Source organism: Trichechus manatus, unplaced genomic scaffold, assembly GCF_000243295.1.
Source record: "Trichechus manatus latirostris isolate Lorelei unplaced genomic scaffold, TriManLat1.0 scaffold00098, whole genome shotgun sequence".
Lineage (NCBI taxonomy): Eukaryota > Metazoa > Chordata > Mammalia > Sirenia > Trichechidae > Trichechus > Trichechus manatus.
The window spans coordinates 5,909,352-5,931,574 of record NW_004444034.1 but is presented as its reverse complement, the minus strand read 5'-3'; the positions used below and the strand labels follow the sequence as shown (position 1 = coordinate 5,931,574).

The 22,223-nt window shown below is 37.4% G+C and overlaps 1 long non-coding RNA gene across 5 annotated transcripts in view; it reads right to left on the bottom strand.

The window, feature by feature from the left end:
• The window catches only part of LOC111821693 (uncharacterized), a 152,030-nt gene extending 130,805 nt beyond the window's left edge, over window positions 1-21,225 (bottom strand). For 4 of the 5 annotated variants that reach the window (XR_002825038.1, XR_002825040.1, XR_002825036.1 and 1 more), the window contains exons 1-2: window positions 21,125-21,225; window positions 20,419-20,559 (exon numbers count right to left, since the gene is read on the bottom strand). This is a non-coding gene — a long non-coding RNA (uncharacterized LOC111821693). Of the gene's footprint in view, window positions 1-11,066; window positions 11,128-20,418; window positions 20,560-21,124 lie in introns of those variants that run through there. The other variant, XR_002825039.1, reaches the window with a different exon arrangement.
• Between the last annotated feature and the right edge of the window lie 998 nt (window positions 21,226-22,223).

The window sequence follows — 22,223 nt, the reverse complement described above, 5'->3', positions numbered from 1 at the left end:
TAGAAATATAAATAAGAGGAAAAGTCAAAATTATAGAAACAATAAAAAAATAGGTTTGCCAGGGGTTCGGGGGGAGGAGAATGATGAATAAGTGAAGCACAGGGCACATTGAGGGCAGTGGAACTATGCTATAAGATACTGTAATGGTGGATACATGATATGCATTTGGCAAAACTCATAGAACTGTACAACACAAAGAGTGAACCCTAATGTAAACTATGAACTTCAGTTAAATAATAATGTATCAGTATTGATTCATCAATTGTAACAACTGTACCACAGTAATGTAAGATGTTAATAATAGAAGAAACTGTGTGCAGGGGGCAAACCAAAAAAACAAAACTTATTGCGGTCAAGTCAATTTCAACTCATAGCAACCCTATAGGGCAGAATAGAACTGCCATGTTGGGTTTCCAATGCTGTAACCTTTAACGAAACAGACTTCCACGTCTTTCTCCCTTGGAACAGCTGGTGGATTTGAACCGCAGACCTTTCAGTTAGCAGCCCAGTGCTTAACCTCTGTGTCACCAGGGCTCCTTTAGACAGGGGCAGAGGGAGGATATAAGAACTCTCTGTACTTTTGTGCAATTTTTTTTTAAACCTAAAACTGCCCTAAAAAATGAAGTATATTAAAAAAAAAACCTGGAAATATGTATGTGTAGTATATATTGTAGACCATATGATTGTCTGATTCAAAATGGCCAATACCAGCCCATTTCAGCTCACTAATGCCTAGGATATTGACGTTTATGCATTCCATTTCATTTTTGACAATTTCCAATTTTCCTGGATACATACTTCCTACATTCCATGTTCCAATTATTAATGAATGTTTGCAGCTGTTTCTTCTCATTTTGAGTCTTGTCACATCAGCAAATGAAGGTCCCAAAAGCTTGACCCCATCCACGTCTTTAAGGTCGACTCTACTTTGAAGAGGCAGCTCTTCCCCAGTCATCTTTTGAGTGCCTTCCAACTTGGGGGGGCTCATCCTCTGGCACTGTATCAGACAATGTTCCGCTGCTATTCATTAGGTTTTCACTGGCTAATTCTTTTCAGAAGTAGACTGCCGGGTCCTTCTTCTTAGTCTGTCTTAGTCTGGAAACCTGTCTGTGATGAGCGACCCTGCTGGTATCTAGATACTGGTGGCATAGTTTCCAGCATCACAACAACACGCAAGCCCCCACAGTACGGCAAACTGACAGACACGTGGGAATGACAACTTGAAGAGGAATGGCGTTGCATTCATCATCAAAAAGAACATTTCAAGATCTATCCTGAAGTGCAGCGCTGTCAGTGATAGGATAATATCCATACGTCTACAAGGAAGACCAGTTAATATGACTATTATTCAAACTTATGCATCAACAGCTAAGGCCAAAGATGAAGAAATTGAAGATTTTTACCAGCTTCTGCAGTCTGAAATTGATCGAACATGCAATCGAGATGCTTTGATAATTACTGGTGATTGGAATGCGAAAGTTGGAAACACAGAAGAAGGATCAGTAGTTGGAAAATATGGCCTTTGTGATAGAAACGATGCTGGAGATTGCATGATAGATTTTTGCAAGACCAACGACTTCTTCGTTGCAAATATCTTTTTTCAGTAACATAAATGGCGACTACACACACGGACCTCCCCAGATGGAATACACAGAATATACAGGAATCAAATTGCTTACATCTGTGGAAAGAGACTATGGAAAAGCTCAATATCATCAGTCAGAACAAGGCCAGGGGCTGACTGTGGAGCAGACCATCAATTGCATATGCGAAGAAATTAGAACATGTCCACGAGAGCCTAAGTATGACTTTGAGTATATCCCACCTGAATTTAGAGACCATTTCAAGAATAGATTTGATGCATTAAACACTAATGACCAAAGACCAGACAAGTTATAGAATGACATCAAGGACATCATACATGAAGAAAGCAAGGGGTCATTAAAAAGACAGGAAATAAAGAAAAGACCAAAATGGATGTCAGAGGAGACTCTGAAACTTGCTACAGAATGTCAAGTAGCCTAGCAAAAGGAAGAAATGATGAAGCAAAAGAACTGAACAGAAGATTTCAAAGGGTGGCTTGAGAAGACAAAGTCAAGTATTATAATGACCTGTAAAATGTGGTGGAGATAAAAAACCAAAAGAGAAGAACACACTCTGCATTTCTCAAGCTGAAAGAACTGAAGAAAAAATTCAACCTTGAATTGCAATATTGAAGGATTCTATGAGGAAAATATTAAAGGACGTGGGAAACATCAAAAGAAGAGAGTCATCATACCAAAAAAAATTAATTGAAGTTCAACCATTTCAAGAGGCAGCATATGATCAGGAACCGATGGTACTGAAGGAAGCAGTCCAAGCTGCGCTGAAGGCATTGGCAAAAAACAAGACTCCAGGAACTGACAGAATATCAACTGAGATGTTTCAACAAACGGATGCAGCGCTGGAAGTTCTCACTCATCTATGCCAAGAAATTTGGAAGACAGCTACCTGGCCAACTGACTGGAAGAAATCTTTATTTATGCCTATTGCCAACAAAGGTGATCCAACAGAATGTGGAAATTATCAAACAATATCATTATATCACATGTAAGTAAAATCTTGCTGAAGATCATTCAAAAGCAGCTGCAGCAGAATATCAACAGGGAACTGCCAGAAATTCAGGCCAGATTCAGAAGAGGACGTGAAACTAGGGATATCATTGCTGATGTCAGGTGGATCCCGGCTGAAAGCAGAGAATACCAGAAGGATGTTTACCTGTGTTTTATTGACTATGCAAGGCATTCGACTGTGTGGATCATAACAAATTATGGATAACATTGTGAAGAATGAGAATTCCAGAACTCTTAATTGTGCTCATGAGGAACCTGTACATAGATCAAGAGGCAGTTGTTCGGACAGAACAGGGGGATACTGCTTGGTTTAAAGTCAGGAAAGGTGTGTGTCAGGGTTGTATCGTTTCACCATACCTATTTATTCTGTATGCTGAGCAAATAATCCAAGAAGCTGGACTATATGAAAAATAACAGTGTATCAAGATTGGAGGAAGACTCATTAACAACCTGCGTTATGTAGATGACACAACCTTGCTTGCTGAAAGTGAAGAGTACTTTAAGAACTTACCGACGAAGATCAAAGACCACAGGCTTCAGTAAGGATTACACCTCAACGTAAAGAAAATAAAAATCCTCACAACTGGACCAATAAGCAACATCATGGTAAACAGAGAAAAGACTGAGGTTGCCAAGGATTTAATTTTACTTGGATCGACAATGAACACTCATGGAAGCAGCAGTTGAGAAATCAAAAGACACATTGCATTTGGCAAATGTGCTGCAAGAGACCTCTTTAAAGTGTTGAAAAGCAAAGATGTCACCTTGAAGACTGAGTTGAGCCTGACCCAAGCCATGGTATTTTCAGTCACATCATATGAGTGTGAAAGCTGGACAATAAGTAAGGAAGACCAAAGAAGAATTGATGCCTTTGAATTGTTATGTTGGGAAAGAATATTGAATATACCATGGACTGCCAAATGAATGAACAAGTCAGTCTTGGAAGAAGTACCACCAGAATGCTCCTTAGAAGAAAGGATGGCGAGACTACGTCTTACATACTTTGGACATGTTGTCAGGAGGGATCAGTCCCTGGAGAAGGACATCATGCTTGGTTAAGTACAGGGTCAGTGGAAAAGAGGAAGACCCTGGATGAGATGGATTGACACAGTGGCTGCAACAGTGGGCTCAAGCATAAGAACTATGGTGAGTATAGTGCAGGACCAGACAGTGTTTTGTTCTGTGGTACATAGGGTCACTATGAGTTGGAACTGACTTAATGACACCTAACAACAACCACAATGTAGTATATAGAATTATATATATTATATATATGTATATATAGTTACATATATTAAAAAAACCCATTGCCATTGAGTTGATTCTGACTAATAGCGACCCTACAGGACAGAGTAGAACTGCCCTATAGTGTTTCTAAGGAGTAGCTGGTGGATTTGAATGGCCAACCTTTTGGATAGCAGCTGAATGCTTAACCACTGGCCCACCAGGGCTCCTATACATATACATATATACATACACACACACACACACACACACACACACACACACAAATAAAGATACACAAATAGGAGCTATATCTGCCGTCAGGGGACCCTCACAATTTAGTGGTGAGGGGAAGACAAAGCTACAACTCCATAGTAACAGTCTGTTAAATTCCATATGAGAGTGAGAACAAGGTGCTATAGGAGCATTGATGCTCAGAAGTGGAGAGAGGGGTAGCAAGGATTTAAAAAGGGAATCAGTCATACTGGGGTGGGAATTCAAAAGCTGAACAAAATATCACTAAGTGAAAAGTCGAGGTGGAGATGTTTCAGGCTGAAAGGACACCAGGAGAGACGGCAGAGAGATGTGGAAGTATAAGGAAATTTCAAATGCATAGGGAAAGTGGCCAAAGGCATACGAAGATCGATTGGAGACCATTATAAAAAATACTAAGTGTTATGCTAAAGAGTATGACTTTATTTAGTAGGAAATGGGGTCCTAAACATCTTTGAGAATGCTTGTGTCTTTATTTTGGGATAGCAATTTGCAAATTACTGCCACTTAGAGAAATACTAATCCTACAAGTTATGATTTATGGTTAAATATGGGGAATGCTATAATCCCCATCTCCTTAGAGATTCACCATGTACATTATAAGATTAAAGGCTCAAAAAACTAAAAGAACCTTACGTGAAATAAGCCTGTTAATATTATTTAACTTCTGTTCATTTCCTCTCTGTTCATAACCATGGAGCCCTCTTTTTCTATTACCATTTCTCTTCTACAACATCCTTTAGGAAATTCTACTTTATAAAGAAAACTCTTATGTTTATGTGGAGTACAGATAAGATGGGGAGAGATTTGAGGCTGGGGGCCAGTATGGAGACATATAGGTGAGATATGATTCCACTAAGAATAGATAACATCTATCTTGAAATTAATATTTAATATTTAAAAATTATGAAATTTTTGATGACCTTGTTTCAAAGTTTTATGCAGGCAAATTTTCATTTCATTTTTTTTCCATTTAAAATGGACCAGCAAATTCAACTTTTGTCAAACTTTTTCCTAGAATATCCATCGTAGAACCATCATGAGAGCATTCTTTAAATGGTACATACTGATTTTCTTCACTAATGTGCAGTTTGAAAGAACTATGCAATTCCTTTTTTTAAAATCCTGGCAAAATACAGCTATGTTAGTTATATTTACTGCTGTCAGTTTTTTACACAGTCAAAGCTGTGAATAACATCAGTGAACAAAATCCATTTACTGTCTGTGGCTGGAAATTCTACGGTTTTTGAAAGCTGGAATTACTTGGGAGTGGCCATTCAAATGTGTCATGGAGCAGATAATAACCTCACTGTTTCCTCTTAAAATCTGGTCCACACAAAATGCCAAAAACGCTTACAACATGTTCATACAAAGTCTGATTTTGAAAGAGTTTCTAAAATTGGGAAGGGAATGGCATATTGTGGAATTTACAGAAACTGTTTCTCAATTAGATGAAACATTTGTAGTAATTACTAAAATTCCATCCCTCTCATGCTTTCATTTACAAGTAGTTAAAACGAATTCTGGAGTAACACTTTGGAGGAAGTCATAGAGATCTCTTTTCGTTTAGAGAAATACCATTTTCCCTTGATTGTTAAAACTCTGAATTTGCAGGTGACTGCAATAGTAGGTCCAAATTCCTCTCCAAATCACAGTATTTTTAAGTTGAACACTAAAACTAAAAACAGGAAAGCTTTTTTGGATTATACTTACTTGAAAATCATTACATTTAAAGAGAGAAGCAGTGAGTTAAATTGCTACGTTAGCTGAAATCTCACCTTGCCTCTGTAAATGTGTTATATTTAACCTGTGAGAACCTGTTTTTATAGTTCTTTAAAAGAATTTGAAGGGGAAGTGCTATATTTTTCTAACCATTTGGATTATTTGGCATTAAATATTTCTTTTTTACCTCATTCAAAAAAAGTATATCTTACAACTTAGTTAAATGCATTATCTGTTTCAGTTAGTTTTCTCAAGAGGGAGTTTTTTATTATTCACATGTCCTTGAATTTCTCATGTATAGCTCACTTCTTACCATGTTTTCTTTTTATATAATTTCTGATTTCCTATATTTTGATCATATAAGATTGTGATGAGAAATTTGCCTACCATAGCTCTGAGCATATTCATCTCCCTTCTTCATTTCCTAACCAATTAGGAAGGGTTCTTCTTTCTCTTTAGAATAATTATTTCCAAATTGTCAACATAGATTTCTCATAGTCTTAGGAATATTGTACATTCATAAATCTTGTCTTTAACGTACATCACTTCTCACACTCAACACTGTAAGAATCCTTAGGAGGTGTTATGGATTGAATTGTGTCCCCCAAAAATGTGTGTCAATTTGGCTAGGCCATGATTCCCAGTATTGTGTGATTGTCCACCATTTTGTCATCTGATTTGATTTTCCCATGTGTTGTAAATCCTACCTCTATGATGTTAATGAGACAGGATTAGCAGAAGTTATGTTAATGAGGCGAGATTCAATCTACAAGATTAGGTTGCATCTTGAGTCAATCTCTTTTGAGATGCAGAAGAGAGAAGTGAGCAGAGAGACAGGGGGACCTCATGCCACCAAGAAAGTAGTGCCAGGAGCAGACCGCAACTTTTGGACCCACGGTCCCTGGGCTGAGAAGCTCCTAGACCAGGGGAAGATTCATGATAAGGACCTTCCTTCAGAGCTGACAGAGAGAGAAAATCTTCTCCTAAAACTGGTGCTCTGAATTCAGACTGCTAGCTTACTAGACAGTGAGAAAATAAACTTCTGTTTCTTAAAGCCATCCACTGGTGGTATTTCTGTTAGCGCAGCACTAGATAACTAAGACAGGAGGTAATCTTCAGGCTAGGAACCAGACATCCTTACATATAATTTTTCAAACTCTTAGCACAAGAATCAGTCAGGTGAAGAGCAGGTTCCTTATAGGTGGCCTTACCCTTATGCAGGGGACAGAGATGTTCTAAAATGGATCAGTATTAGAGAAATGTATGTTTGCCCCTTGGAGATACTTAAAAATAGCTGTAGATGAAGGGCAAATTGGGATGTGTTGAAAGAAGCTGGCTAAAACAGTTGATGTTAGAAGTTAGACCAACACATATATTTAGCTCAGAATTTCAATCAAACACTAGACTGGGCAAAAGACTTACATCCTACATTTTTAATGTCTATGTGAGAGGGAAAATTTGGACTCAGCAAAAAACAAGCTCAGCAAGATTTAAAGAGCCAAAGATTGAAATATTGTGTGACTCATTTTCTCTCAGTAACTCCAAGTAGGCTGTGAACGTGTCTTGGTGCACACATCAGTAAGCTCCTAGTAGGTCAGCTTGTCTCAGGCAAAAGTGACTCAGTGAAGCATATGGAATGGTGTTGGGATTGGTTCTAACTCGTCTGTTTTTACATACTGTAGGGACTATTATAATATATTAATAAGGAGATTAACAGCCATAATAAAACAAAGAAATAAGTGGTCAGTATGCCAACAATTTAAGCAGCTTCTCATTTGTCAATATTGCAAACAGAACCAAAGTGCTACTTTACGAAAATGATCTGCAGAAATTTTATTAGATTCTGTTTTGATATAAAACAACCTTTGATGCTTATTAAAACTTAATTTAAGCCATTTTAGAGGTTTGCATTTTAATAAAAAACATTCTTTTCAATAATTTCATGAGAAAGCAAGTATTCCATGATTTTTAATGCAGACTTCTTTTTATTATATTAAATTGCCCGGGAACCAGTTCTGACATGTTTTGGGAAACTTCACATATAGAAGAATAGCAGCATGTCACATGTCTGATAAGCTCTAGTTGTGTTTATTTTCATGAAGATTTAAAAGTAGTCCTATATTTTTGGCTTCCTAAACAAATAGCAATCAGGGAAAATCCAAATTAAAGCTTTTTTAAGGTTCCTATCACCCCCAATTATTATTGAAATAGTTAATTTTTTTGTTTTTGCATTTTCTCTTCTCATTCTTCTTCCTGCACAATGTTTTAAAAAAAAAAATGTATATGGTATATCTACATTATCAGAGCCTGCAAGCCATTACTAACTGTATTCTTTTCATTTTATCCCTAATTTAGTGTTAGAGTGTCATTTGTCTCTCTAGTCATTTGGTTTCCACAAACTCATTCTGTAACAGATTCCTTGGGAAAGGCTCAAGGGAACACTGTTCTCTGAGTTCTTTCATGTTAATAACAGTTCGTATGGGTCCTTTGTACTTGAAAGTCAGTTTCGCAGGATATAAAATCTTTGACTCATTTGCTTCCAATGAATATCTTGAGTACTTACTCTATTTTCTTCTAGTACAAAATCTCTGAAAACTCTAATTTTCTTTTAGAGACTAATTTTCTTCCTCTTACAAACCACTTGCTACTTTTGTCTAGATGCCCAAATGATTTTTAAGTCTACTAATTTTACCAGAATACGTGTTTGTGTTGGTTATTCTAGGTAGATATTCTTAGGTTTAAGATAATGCTCTTTCAATAAAATGTTTTATTTTTCCCCCCAGGAAATTTTTCTTATAGTTTTGTATGTTTTTGCTTCTCTTGCTTTGGTTTTCTTATCTAGAGGCTCCTATTATCCATATATCAGATCTTCTTTATGTATCTTACATACTTGTTATTTTCTCTTGAATCCTTTTTCTTTCATTTATGTTTGATTTTTAAGATTTCCCTCCTTTTTCTGCCTTCTATTTATTTTAAGGCATTACCTGTTGTAGTCACTTATTTTTGGGTAGTTCAACCTTAATTTCTGAAATTATATTTTTCTCTTCTTTTTAATTAGTTTTTTTAATATTTGGAAATAGGGTCTTTGCAGACATAATTACCTAAGGATCTTGAAATGAAATCATTCTGGACTTAGGGTGGACTTTAAGTCTAATGACTGACGTCTTTGTAAGAGAAAGGAGGAGATTTGAATAGGGAGAGGCCGAAGGAAGAAGGCTTTGTGAAGATGCAGGCAGAAATTGAAGCTATGCTGCCATAAACTTAGTACTGAAAGGTTGGTGGTTTGAATTCAACAGGGGCTCTTTTGAAGAAAGGCCTGGTGATTTGCTTCTGAAAGGTCACAGTCTTGAAAAAACTGTGGAGTGCAGATCTACTCTGCAACACATGGGGTAACCCTGAGTCATAACTGACTGGACAGCAACTGGTTTGGTCTGATTGTTGATCCTAGAATGGAACCCTTGCTGCTCAGTTTTGAGAGTTCACAGGGCTGGATTGCTTAAGCCTCTTCAGGTCTCGCTCTGAACCTGTTGCATTCACTTATTATTGAATTGGACAAAACTCTGTTGCTCTTCTCAGATGGGCCACATTTTCCAATGGTATCTATTGGCTATTTTTGTTATTTTCTTTCCTGCTCACAGATGTCAATACCATGCAGTTCTTGTGGCTGTTGGTATTTTGTCCCCATCCTCTTTTTCTGGAGTTCGTGGGAATACTTTGTCACACAGTTTTATTTCAAATGTTTTCTGTGGGATTTTGGTTTTGCTCTGTAGTCTCTTGTCTGTTTTCGTGAAGGAGGATCCAGGGACTTTCAAAAACTATACTATCAACCACCATCATTACCTTCCCAGGATCTTTCATTTCTAAGTTTAATTGTACTCAGTTTCAGTTTGCACTATGATGTTTTCCATATAGCTAACATGTACCTCCAGGTATCATTTAATTATTAAATAATAATGCTACTTTGGATATGTCCTCAGGAAAGACCAATTGCTAGAAAAGGACATCATGGTTGGTAGAGGGTCAGTGAAAATGAGAGAAACCTTGGATGAGATGGATTGACACAATAGCCAGAACAATAGACTCAAATAGACCAACAATCATGAAGAGGGCACAGGACCCAGAAACATTTTGTTCTATTACACATCAGGTCACCATGAGTCAGAGCCAACTCGATGGCAACTAACAACAATAACAACAACCTTGAATGTTTTTCTGAATTGAAGTCAATGTGTTTTGATTTTTTTCTGAAAAAGTCATTCAGTTAAGAATAGTCGATAATTTAAATAGTAAAACCAGAATATTCTAAAGAGTTAGGTTTGGGTTTTTAAATGGCTCATGTAATCTCTGACTAATGTATCTACTGGAGCCCTGGTGGCACGGTGGTTAAGAGCTTGGCTGCTAACCAAAAGGTCAGTGGTTTGAATCTACCAGCTGCTCCTTGGAAATCCTGAGCAGCAGTTCTACTCTACCTGTAGGTTTGCTATGAGTCAGAATTGACTTGATGGCAATGGGTTTATTTGTTTGTGTTTTTAATGTTGTATTTAACAGCAACCTTTTCCCCTCCCTTTCTCTTTTCTTTCCCCTTTCTTTTTTTATACACATTTTTTCTCTATTGCATTTTTACATGCAACCAATTTGAGAAGTCAGATTGTTCTATAAAGCTTTTTATTTAAACATCGGTCTCTACTTCCCTTTCCCCTTCCCATTTTCCCCACTCCAGAGAAAATAATTTTTAGTTCCTTTAGCTGATTCTTTTCTACTCACTTCCATGTCTCTAAATTCAATTCTTATATTGCTCCTTCTTGATTTTTTTTTCAGTTTTATGCATTATCTCCTGACTTTCTACCATAGAAGACAAGGATTTAGCTATCTTTTATCACCTATGGCCTTTCTCACCCCAACTCTTATACTTGCAGTCTTCCTGTTTCCTCATTCTCCCTATTTAAATAGATGATACTTTTGCTTCAATGAAAAATATTTGTTAAATCTCTGTTGTCTTAGGCTGGATTCTCTACAGGAGAAAAACCAGTGAAGTGTGTATCTATAGATGTATACATACATATATATATATATATATATACATAGAAAGAGAGATAATTTATTTCAAGGAAATAGTTTATGAAGTTGTGGAGGCTGGCAAGTCTGAAATCTGTGGGTCAGGCATCAAGCTGGAGGCTTCTCCAGACTCACATGATTGCAGGGGCTGACGAACCCAAAATCAGCAAGTCAGACGGCAGGCTGCTGGCTCAAGCTCCAAGAACCGGAGGTCAGATGATGACTAACTGGATGCAGGATCCTGAGTGAGTGAGAGAATTTTTTCACAGAAACTCCTCTTACTCAAGCAAGGTGGTGCAAAAGTGTGACTTCAGTAAGGCAGTGACTTGAGTCATGCCCTTTAATAAGGGTGAGACTCGAGATACACCCCACCCTAATTCTGAGGTTTAGGATTTACAACACATGCAATACCACAAAATAGAGGACAATTACATCAGATCACAAAATGGAGGACAATTACACAGTACTGGGAATCATGGCCTAGCCAATTCGATACACTTGGTTCCATACACCTTATTTGCACGGTACCACCCAAGCATGTGGGAGTCACAAAGACTATGGCTAGAAGGGCCATATTAAGTAATTTTCTGCATTGCAACCCCCCAAAACAAAGACTTATCTTGCCCAAAATTTCAATAATGGTCAGGTTGAGGAGCCTTGCTCTAAACCATGCGTTGTCAACAAGGGTGATATTGCCCCAAAGGAGGCAAACATTTTTTCTTGGGGGCCGGGGGGATCTTAGAATTATAATGGTTTGTGAGCTTACAAAGGGCCGTAGTACATAACAGATGTATAGTGTATCTATGGTATTAAATTTTCATGGCAGGGACAATTATGAGAAAAAATGACTAAAAGTATTTCTCAGGGGGGAATACATTTAAAAAAAAAAAAAAGATTGAGAAACTCAGCTTTAAACTGAGCAACTTTTTGTTATTATCAATCCAATTAATGAAATTGCTCTGTGGTCCAGACTCAGGACCATATGACGGTGGAAAAGAGAGAACTGAAGGAATTGCAGGGGGTGACTGGAAGAGAAAAGAGGTAAAGAGAAGTATAGTTTGTGAAATTAAAACAAATGCTTTGAATTATTTTGTAAATATTTTTGGATGCTGGTATATGCCTTTTTGTTTTTTTCCTTGACAACTACATGGTTCTACAACTCCATGAGTCATGAAAGTAATACTGTTAAATAATAACAGCTACTGTTCATAGAGTTTGTGAAATTAAAACAAATACTTTATTTTGTAACTAGTTTTGGATGCCGGTCTATAGGTTTTTTTTTTTTTTTTGACAACTAGATGATTCTACAGAACTCTATGAGTCATGGAATCAATGTGTTAAATAATAATAGTTACTGTTCCTTGAGCGTAATTTTTAAAACAATTCTGCAGAATAGGAAGTCTGACCCTTATTCTTTCAATAGAAATTATGTCTGCCCAAGTCATAGAACTTCCACAGGTCCTATCCCAGTCTCTTCCTGAAAGGGGCAGGGCCAGGCGAACTGGGAGGGAATCTGGCTCTACCAGTTACTAGCTCTGTGGCTTTGGAGACATCACTTGATATCTCCTAGTTTAAATGTATTCATCTGAAAAAAAAAGAGGGGGTAAGAATCCTATCTTCCAGGTTATTAACAGCATTAGAGATGTGTATAAAAAGCATTACTCAAAAAATGAGAGCTGTAAAAATTCTATTTTGAAAAGTTTCATTTCTCACAGAAGCACAAAAAGGTGACAATTGAAATACTCTCTGTGTAAATTATTACTTCATTACATTTCTTAGAATATTCAATTGAACAATGCAACATCTTTCTGACTTGATATTGGGAAACATAATTATAGTATAATAATAAATATCAAATATCAAAATTAAATAAAAAATCTCATTACTTTATTTGAAAATTTGCACACTTAGCGGTAATCCCACCATTTACTTTCATAAGATCAAGCATATTTACCTCCAAATTCTTTAAATTTTTGAGAAAATCTTCAACAGCATTATAAATAAAACTATCATTACATAAAAACCTCCATTAAGTTCCTACTCTGAAACACAGCTTCCCTTTTTTAACTCTACTTGTACTGTTTAATTCAGTATTTACCATAAACCACACATTTCACATCTAGTCTCAAAACTCTACTGTAGAAATTTTCTATTTAGGACAGTATCTGTATGTTTTATTGCTTTGTACCCTTTCCTTATAGTACTCAAGAGAGTTTCAGGGCCGTGGAAATATACAGATTTTTTTATAATGGACACATTGTTGTTGTTGGTTGCCTTCCAGTAGATTCTGATTCCTGGTGACCCCATGTGTGTCAAAGTAGAACAGTTCCATACGGTTTTCATGGCTGTGATCCTTTGGAAGCAGATCGCCAGGCCTGTCTTCCGAGGCACCTCTTGGGGGGTTCAGGCCACCAACCTCCGGCTAGTAGTCCAGTGCTTAGCCTTTTGGGCCACATTAGTTTTAGTCAATATAAGACTCTTATCTGGGGGTGTCATCCCTCCCATGAAGGGTGTAAAATACTTTTACAGGGAGTATGTGAAATCAAGATTTGTTTAGAAGGCAAAACATTGAAAACGCAAATTGTGACATACCACTCAATGAAACATAGTAACCTCACCCGGGCCCAACTCACCAATGCACCCTGGTCATTGTGGGTTAATTCACGCTGAACAATAAGCTGGTATGAGTTATTTTAGAATCCAATATGACCAGTGGGAAAGTGGTAAATTTATGTACTTTGTTGAGTTGTGTACACATGAAAACTCGGGTATGGCAGCACGGTGAGCAGTGGGGAGTCGTCTACCTCAAATTTTGGCTGGGGTGGGGGAATGGGTATATTTGTTGGTGTATGTGATACATATGCCAATGATAATGTGTCAGCTTCATGGCTCTTTCTGTATTTAGGCTATCTTCAGTGTTAGTGTAGTGATTCTAGTTCAGTTCCGCAACAGAATTTGTATTTTTGGGGGGCTTTGGGGCACAGTGGCTAAGAGCTCAGCTGCCAACCAAATGGTTGATAGTTCGAATCCACTAGCTCCTTGGAAACTCTGTGGGTCAGTTCTACTCTGTCCTACAGGGTCGCTATGAGTCAGAATCGATGGCGACGGCAACGGATTTTTTTTTTTTTTTTTTTAATTTGAAGCCCAGAGTTTTAGGAAATTGCCTCCTCCACACAATGGGCAAGTTGACAGAGTAAAGATACTGTTATTTTTTTATAAATCTGAAAAGAAAAAAATGATGAAATATTTTTTTATTTGGAGTCGGAATCGACTCGACGGCGATGGGTTTGGGTTTGGTTTTGTTGCTGATAAAACTCAAGTTGAAGGACAACTGTGTTAGTTACAGTTTCACTAGGAAGACAGAGATAGCTGAAATCCAACAGTCACAACCTATAGCATGCAACTATTTCCAAATGCTAATCTCAGCCCCTTGAAGCTATCCTGCAGGTGGACATGACCTTGATAACTTGAGGCACAGTTTAATTACAGCAAAACCCAAGGATATTTGGGTTTGCGTCTCCCTTCTTTATTACAAAACATCCTACAACATTCAGTATTTCTGGGGTAAGAGGAAAAAAAGCCTAACATATTTGCTGCGTAATTAGATAAACCTCATGCACTGAAATAGCGAAAATCATGCATAAGAGAAGCTTTATCAGATTCTTCGTTAAATGATTTGGTCCAATCTAGAGGTCATGAGATAAGTCAGGATATCTTATAATAAGTCAGGGAGGACTGCAACATTAATCATTTTTTTAAACAGAATTTACTTTTTAGAGCAGTTTCAGTCTTACAGAAAAATTGAGCAAACAGTACGGAGTTCCCATGTACCACTTCTCCCTCTGCACACAGTTTCCCCTATTACTAACATCTCGCATTTGTGTGGTATACTTTTTAAAACTGATAAACTAATATTGATACATTATTATTAACTAAAGTCCATAGTTTAGGGTACACTGTGTTGTAAACTTCTGTGGGTTTGGAGAAATGCATAATGTCAGGTATCAACCATTACAGCGTTATACAGAATAGCTTCACTGCCCTACAAATGTCCTGTGTTCCGCCTATTTATCCCTCCCACGCTCACTCTGCAACCCTTTAGCCCTGGCAACTGCTAACCTTTTTACTGTCTCTAGCTGTTGTTGTCAGCCCTCAACTCATGGCAACCCCATGTGTTACAGAGAAGAACCGTTCTATAGGATTTTCTTGGCTGTAATCTTTATGGAAGCAGATTGTCAGGCCTTTCTTCGGCGGAGCGGCCGGGTGGGTTTGAACCACTGACCTTTTGGTTAGCAGCCAATTGCAAACCTCTTGTACCACCCATGCTCTTACTGTTTCTATAGCTTTGCCTTTTCTAAAATACTGTATAGTTAGAATGATACAATCTGTAGACTTTTCACACTGGCTTCTTTCACTTAGCAGTATGCTTTTAATATCCCTCCATGTCTTTCTGGGCTTGATAGTTTATTTCTTATTAGTGAGTAACATTCCATTGTATGATGTACTATAGTTTATCTTTTCACCTATTCAAGGATATCTTGGTTGCTTCCAAGCTTGGGTAATTATAAATAAAGCTGTTAAAAACATTTGTGTGCAGATTTTTGTGTGGGTATGTTTTCAACTCGTTTGGGTTAATCCCAAGGAGCATCAGTGCTGAATTATATGGTAAGACTATGTTTAGCTTTGTAAGAAACCACTAAACTGTCTTCCAAAGTTACCATTCCATTTTGCATTTTCAGAAGCAACGAATAAATGTTCCTGTTGCTCCACATCCTCGCCAGCATTTGGTATTGTAAGTGTTTTGGATTTTAGCCATTCTAATAGGTGTGTAGTGGAATCTCACTATTGTTTTAATTTCAATTCCCTAATGACATATGATGTTGAGCATTTTTTTGTATCCTTACTTACCATCTGTGTATCTTCTTGGGTGAAGTGTGTGTTTAGATCTTTTAACCATTTTGTAATTGAGATGTTTATTCCCTTATTGTTGAGTTTTAAGAGTTGTTTGTATATTTTGGATCCAATTCCTTTCTCAGATGTGTGTTTTGCAAATATTTTCTCCCAGTCTGGGGCTTCAATTTTCATTCTCTTAAATTTTAATCTTTTAAAGTGGGTATTATACTCAACATATCAATAGGCACTGATGGCTGTAGTCACTTTTCTGTATTTGTGCAGCAGGTAAAAGAGAAAGTCATCATGGAAGAATTCTTGTTCAGTGAATCATTCATCTTACTATGTGTTCAATTTTATCATTTTCATTTTGAAGTGTAAGATAATGTCTGTCATATGTGGTCCTGGACTCCTTTGTCCTGATGGGGCCCCTATTGTGCTAGGGAAACAATTAGAATTTTGTGTTTATATAACAAAGAACTACCTCCTGTTTTCATGACCTCTCTTACTGCAACATCAAGCACTTGCTACGGTGAAATTGTAAATGCAACAGAAAGGTGGCTAATTTAGTGCAGTGATTGCAGTAAACTTTATCAGAGACAAAGTTTTAAACCATTGTGTCTTCCTTGCTTTTACTAAATAAAAAATACCAAGCATATTGTCTATCTTTTCTTCTAAGATAAATAAAATATTCATTAATTTGTTCATTCATTCAATAAATATTTATCAAGTGCCTACAGCATGACATGTCAGACACTGTTTAGGCACTGGAGATGCAATACTGAAACAGACAAAACCTGGCCCTAATGGAAATTACTGTCTGGCAGAGGAGTCTAATGATAGGCCATATAAATAAATAAGATAAAGAGTATGCTAGTTAGTGATATGTACCATAGACAAAAAAAAAAAAAAACGGAGGAAGAAGGATATGTAATGTTGGGAAGGTGTGTTCATAATTTTAAATAAAGTGGCATGAGATGCTGTCACTAAGAAAATGACTTTTGAGTAAAGATGTGAAGGAGTCAAAGAGCTAGTACATGTCTGTAGGAAAGGAATTCCAAGCAGAGGTCACAGCAAGTGCAAAGGCCCTGAGATGGGAAGGTGCTTGGCAATATTGAAAAAAGGGGAGAAGGGCAGTGTGCTCTAGGGTAGTGACTGGAAGGGAAGAGTAATAGGAGATGAGGTCAGAGAGATAAGAAAACAAAACAGAACAAAACAGATAACAAAGGGCCTGCAGGGCATAGGAAGGACTTTGGATTTTATTATGCATATGAAATATTAAACTTTTCCTTTTCTTTTTGACCTTTTCTCTGATAGGCAGAATCATCCATGTACCCTCAAAAAGAATTGTGATTGTTACAGTAGGAATGCAGGGAGAAGAAAACAGTATTTTTAGAGGAGGGAGTAGGGAGTAGGGAGGGAGAGTGTTCTAAATTAGTAATAAAACAGGAATGAAAAGAGAAAGTTAATAGTCCGCTTTTTCATTTTCAAACAATCTCTTGTGTTGAAAAGGAAAGCATTTGAGGGGAGTAAAACACTCCTTATGCTGTTAACAGGACTAGAAAGAGAATAGAGGACGCCACTGAAAACCCCTGTCTCTGCCCCACTTCAGAGGGGCAGGGTGACTTAGGAAGGAAGAGAGGGTGGTTGGGTGTGACTTTGAAAGGTATGTGTGTGTGTGTGTGTGTGTGTGTGAGAGAGAGAGAGAGAGAGAGAGAGAAATTGAGAGAGAGGTGAGGGGCTGGATGGCAAGTGCTTGTGGAGAAATGGGAGTCTGCAGCAGAGGCAGCAAAGCTGAATACGATTTGTGGCCATTACCAGGGAACATGTGCAAGTCAGTGTTTGCAGAACTGTTGGGCAACAGAGCTTACTTCCAAGCTGCCTATTCTCTAGGAAATTAATTATTCAGTAGGACACCCATGTGTGCCTTGAGACTTTGCTGAGCACCTCCCTCTCCTCCCCTTCCAACCACCCCCCCCCTTCCCCTGCACACAACTACGCCATGAGTAGATCTCTGCCGGGACCTATAAGATAGCTCTCCTGGTCATAGCCCGGACTCTCTCATGCTCCTGAAAAGAGATGGGGTCAAGGTGGGGCACTGGATGCCTGGAGAGGAAGTGCTCAGAAGAGAATGAGCGGTAAGGTAAATTTAGCCTAGTTAACTTTCATCAGGTAGAGTGGTTGGCATTCTGGCAACCAGATGTTTACTCTATTTTTAAAGTGCTTGATGAAATGTCACTTTTGTTGGGCACGAAAATTAGTAATTTAATTAGTGACTTAAGATATAGATAACTTATCCTTTGCTTTCTATACATAACAGATATATTTGGACAAGGCATATTTACTTAAATATGCAGGTAGAACAAATACGATAATGTTTAGAAAATTTACGAGGAAATTTTCATTTCAGATATAGACTCTGGAAAAGTAGTTTTATTAACTTTTCTTTTGTGGAAGAAACAGCTGATTTATAAAATAAATTTATTTATTAAATGCATATGTATAGTACCTATTATGTGGAGCCCTGGTGGTGCAGTGGTTAAGTGCTTGGGTACTAACAAAAGGTCAGCAGTTCTAACTCACCAGCTGCTCTGTGGGAGAAGCCTTGTTAACCCTATGGGGTAGTTCTACCCTGTCCTATCAGCTTGATATGAGTCAGAATTGACTTGAGGGCAACGACTTTTGCTTACTATGTGCCAGGGACTTTTCTAGGTGCTAGAAGTAGAACAATGAACAAGATAAAGTCTCTGCCCTCATAAAGCTTGCATTAAGAAAAATTTAGTAGATTTTTTAGTAGATAAATTGGTTTAATTGATAAATTTGTTCAGTAGATAAAAAATTATTCAGTAGATAAACACTTAAACAAAATAATTACAACTAGAACCATGTTCTACAAGTTTCTAGTTAATTAATAAACCTAAACTATATAAACCATAACATTAGATGAAAGATGGTCAAATTAATTTACAAATTAATAGACTATTCCAAGAATCTGCAAATTACAGCTCATGGAACAACCTGTGGCCAGATTCTGTTTTTGTAAATAAAGTTTTATTGGGACACAACCACATCTATTTCCTTATATATTGTCTACTATTGTTTTTGAGCTATAACACCCTCTGACCGCAAAGCCTAAAATATTTACTATCTGGGCCTTTACAGAAAATATTTGCCAATCCTTGGGTTAATCCAAATATAATTCGAGGCAAAGAAGAAGTTTTAAAATTTCTTGATTGTACAAGAAGCACCCTTTTCAAAGCTGTATAAGGAAATATAGGAGATTAAATCATATTTTTGCATAAGATAGTGTTTTTGTCACTTTTATAATCAAAACATCAAAAATTCAAAAGGCATATAAATGCATGTGATGTGTGATTAAAAGCTTTGAGTTTTTCTAATGTTATTAAATAAAAGATACAACAGAACAGTTATTGTACCAGTAACTTATTAGACAGTACATAATTTTTCTTACTCTTAAACTATGTATGGCTCTTTCTCTTTCATTGAATAGTTATGATAAATCTTAGTTTAAGCAATTTTTGATAAGGGGTAAAAAAAGCATATTTTGAGAGCAAGAGCAGACAGAGCACATAGTATTTAAGAACCAATGTTATAGACTTCAATCTGTTATTGCTCACCTATATTTCTAGTAGACTCCTACTGGTTTACCAGGTGCTAATGTTGCTCCACTTCAGTACATCCTCCCTAGGTTCTGTGACAGCTTCCTGTTGAACGTTATGCTTGACTTCCATTGTTTATGCTTATTTTCTTTTCATCATCTCTCCTGGGTATTGATTCATTTTTTTCCACATTCCTACATTACACTCTATATACCTCTATGATATTATTATTTGGCTAATAGCATTTCAACATCCTTCTAACTTTTCACTCCATTTTTATTCACATCTGAATTTTTCCTTTGAAAATTCCTTGAACTTCTGACCTCTCAGTTTGGTTCCATTGTCATCCTTCTGTGTTCCTCTTTCTTCATCTCATCATGATATTTTACTCATGATCATAGCGTTTCTTTTTCATTCCCACATAGTAGTTATAGCACCCATCATTTTGGTGATACCACACAAATGCTCCAAGTATGTGATTAGGGAATAGAGGGTGGGAGGGAGCTCTCCTAAAATTACAAAGCCTTATTTTGTAATCTGCTTGACTCTGCAGCCCTTCAATCCACACAGTTGAGGCCATTTAATTCCTATCTGTAAATTCAAGTCAACTTCAGGCTCTCAAACCAATCCTTCTTAAGTAGTAGGAATTTGTAAAAACTTGGCCAATAACGTCATATCAAATTAGCCCAGCTGTTTGTTCTCTTTTTACAACATGTTAAATAGATAATTATTTTTGTTACCAAATTATCACACTATTCATTAGTTCTAAAAACTAGTTCACCTTATTCTCTGTAACTGGTGTTGAACTCTGTATGTACTATGCTGTATCTCAGGTCCCCTAAAAAGGTGGGTGGGGGGTGGGGACCATCTAACTTACTCAGCCAGGTCTTGTCCCTTTACCTAGTTTGGTAGCTAGAATGATACTCCTTGGGGCAAGACCTCAGTGACCTAACCCTGGCTTCAGGGAGAAGCAACGAGGTTAAACTGAGAGAAGCCTTTAAAAGAAACAAAAATGTATTTACCTTGTTGGAGTAAATCAATTATTCACGAAGATGGCTTTAGAATTGATCTTGTTGAAATAAGCCAGGCATTACCTCTTCACATCTAGGTCTTAGGTTGGAGAAAGTCATGAACTTGCATTCTTCACATTTCTTTCTGAGCTTCTGAGCAGTGTTACAGAAAATGAAAACAAAACAACACAGAAAAACCCAGGATGACTAATACTTGTTAAATTCATAGCCAACCATTTCAACTGGGCCCTGAACACTGATGAGAATTTTTCTCTATTTCCTGAAGAAATTTCTCCTTCACTTTTCATTATGATGATTTCGAATCTAATTCATTCCCCTCCAACATCTGACTTCAGCCATTTTCCCTCTCTTTCTTATTTTCTGTGGCAGATCTTGATAGAGAAAATAGAAGCCATCAGATAAAAAGTCCCTCAGTGTTTCAGCACCAACCTGCAAACCTCTATGTGACTCTTCCTTCCTTTCCCCCTTTCCTCTGGTTTTGATGCAAGAGGTCTGCTTTCTCTCTTGAAGCTTTATCTGAGAATTATCTGAGAAGTATCCTATCTTCTTTACTGTCTCCAACCTCTCCAGTTTTACTTGCTCTTTCCCACCCACTGAATTCAAGCGCGTGCTATTCAAAACAAACAAGCGAACGAGAAGGCAATCACACCAAACCAACAGCCTTCCCTGGACCGCACATCTCTTTCTAGCTACTGACCTCTCTCTTGCTTGTCACAGTCCAAATACTTGAACAAGTTGCCCATAATTGTTGTCTCTGCTTTCTTACCTCCTGCTGGTTTCCAAACCACAGTAATCTGCTGCTTCCTGCACCACCACCCGGAAACAGCTTTCAACACAGTTACAGATGGCATTTGCTGTTGTAGTTATCTACTGTCCAGTTGGCTTCCAGCTCATCGTGACCGCATTAACAACAGAACAAAATGCTGCCTCATGGGTTGCAGATCAGACTGTTCTGGTTTTCAGAAGACGCTCGCAAAGCCTTTCTTCCTAGTCTTCCTAGTCTGTAAGTTCCACTGAGCTATGTATCATCAAAACAACACATAAGCCTCCACTGACAGATGAGTGGTGGCTGGACTTCTGGTGCATTGGATGGGAATTGAACCTGGTTCTTCTGTGTGGAAGGAGAGAATTAACCAAGGAACCACCAATGCCCTACAAATGGCATACGTGCCATTACATCAGCTTTTCAGTTGTCTGATGTTTCAAAAGAATTTGGCACCTTTGAGCACACTCTATTTCTAAAAAACACTCTGTCTTCTTGGTTTCTAAGAAAATACAGTCTTGTGATGTTTCTCTTTATTCGCCAGCCAGTTTTCTTCAGTCTTCTTTGTTGGCTTCTCTGCCTCTACCCATCCACCAAAAGGCCAATTTCTCTCAGGGCTATGTGTTTGCTCTCCTTCACACTATATTCTATGCATTATCTCAAAGTAATCTTTATCCCTTATTACATCTTCTATCACTATTTACATTATGAAAACTCCCAAATAAAAAATCTCTAGCTCAAATCTCTAGTTCTCCCTCTGACCTCCAGATCGATAAACTTAATTGAATACTTTACACATCCATTTTGCTGGCTTGCAAGGCACCTCAAATCCAACTCTTCTAAAAAGCAAGTTCTGAAAACTCCTTAACTTATATTTATATTTTGAAAATTCCTAAGTAAAATCTCTAGTTCAAATCTATCCCCTGACCTTTAGATTTATAAACCTAATTGAATGCTTTACACATTCATTTTGCACATACAGCTTGTCTAGACCAGAACTTATCAAATTTTCTTCCTAAACTCTACAAAAAAT